The sequence below is a fragment of the Etheostoma cragini genome, chromosome 11 (assembly GCF_013103735.1).
Source record: "Etheostoma cragini isolate CJK2018 chromosome 11, CSU_Ecrag_1.0, whole genome shotgun sequence".
NCBI lineage: Eukaryota > Metazoa > Chordata > Actinopteri > Perciformes > Percidae > Etheostoma > Etheostoma cragini.
The window spans coordinates 56,399-58,231 of NC_048417.1; the positions used below are offsets into that span (position 1 = coordinate 56,399).

Below are 1,833 nucleotides of genomic sequence, written 5' to 3' on the forward strand. Positions count from 1 at the left end.
TTCCTGTAAAGCGTCTCCATGTTGGACTCGAGGTTCCTGTAAAGCGTCTCCATGTTGGACTCAAGGTTCCTGTAAAGCATAGACGCTTGCACCACTGATTCATGGTTCTTACACAGAAAATACCTGATGTATTTCCAGTTAAAAAGTCAGAAGATTAAACATATGATTTGTAAAGTATTACCTTAAAACAAAAGTGGTGGATAGATTTCAGCATTATAACACTGTAATTACCAATTTTTAATTCCAATAAGTTTGATCTCATTCGGAGGGTATTACGATGATAGTAGCCTATAACACACATCAACATACATTACCCCATTATTGTCATGTTATTACAATATTAATATAACTATATTACCATACCCAGAAATACACATGGTTATCATTGAACCCATTTCTAGTTCTTACCTTGGTAATTGCATGTTATTACATCTGTTACCTTCCTATTACCCCAGTATTACATCTTTTTACAGTGATGCATTACCCAGTTATTACCTCGGTAATTACATGCTATTACCTATATATTACCTCATGATGTTCACACTCTTACCCCTTTATTACCATCTTATTACTGTGTTGGACTGTAAAGTGCTACCCATTCTTTTCTAAAACGACAACGACGTCCAACAGAGAAGCTGAAGTTGACCCATGAAGGACGTGAACAGTCCAGAGAGGGGGGTGGTGGCTCAGGTGGTAGAGCGGTTGTCTACCAATCAGAAGGTCAGAAGGTCCGATCCCTGCAGACATGTGACCATGGAGATAAGTGCCGTGGGAAAATGGAATTGGCCTTGCTTTGTGTGGAGGTTCATTCGAGACTCAGCTGTTGTTTAAAAGGATTTGAACTGTTTTCTACGGACTCCTGAAGTCTGAAATTGTCAAAGAGAGCCGACAGACCTTTGATTTTTAAAAAGAGAACACTGTTTGTTAACCCAGAGGCTTTTGTTTTGACGGTGTGCTTCCTGTGATTCAGGGGAAGCCGTATGTGTTCGACCAAGTCCTCCCTCCCAACACTGAACAGGTTCAGGTGTATGACACCTGCGCCAGACAGATTGTCAAAGGTCAGTTTACCTCATTAAATCTATCTGTCTATATATATATATATATATTGATATCACTGCTTTAATTAATTCTATTTTCTTACGCTGCGCTGAAACTGTTATAGCTGCTTTTATTTTCTATTTGTTGAATATTTTCAACTGTTTTAATTGATTTAATGTTTTCTGTAAGCTCTTTGAATGGCCTTGTATTATAATACTAATAATAGTAATAATAACAATATTAATAATAAAGATAATAATAATAATGATGATAATAATAATAATAATAATAATGGTGATAATAATAATAATAATAATAATAATAATAATGGTGATAATAATAATAATAATAATAATAATAATAATAATAATAGTAATAATATGATAATAATGATGATGATGATAAGAAGAAGAAATACTGTATGTGTGTTTCAGATGTGTTGGGGGGGTACAACGGGACGATCTTTGCTTACGGTCAGACGTCTTCAGGAAAGACTCACACCATGGAGGTGAGGCCGGTTTTATTGTCTACTTTGTTTTTATTAAAATACTTCAACAGAACATGCTGTAACCATGGTTACAAGCATCATCCGCTGGTGCATTAGTGAACATTTATGTAGTTAGAGAGGAGATCTAACATATTCTTTATATAACGTCCCAGTTAGAGAGGAGATGATCTAACATATTCTATATATAACGTCCCAGTTAGAGATGATCCAACATATTCTTTATATAACGTCCCAGTTAGAGAGGAGATGATCTAACATATTCTTTATATAACGTCCCAGTTAGAGAG

The 1,833-nt window shown here is 35.2% G+C and overlaps 1 protein-coding gene across 1 annotated transcript in view; it reads right to left on the reverse strand.

The window, feature by feature from the left end:
• Positions 1-1,833, reverse strand: part of LOC117953058 (kinesin heavy chain-like) — a 19,383-nt gene that overhangs the window by 15,515 nt on the left and 2,035 nt on the right. The gene's annotated exons all lie outside the window — the stretch shown is intronic.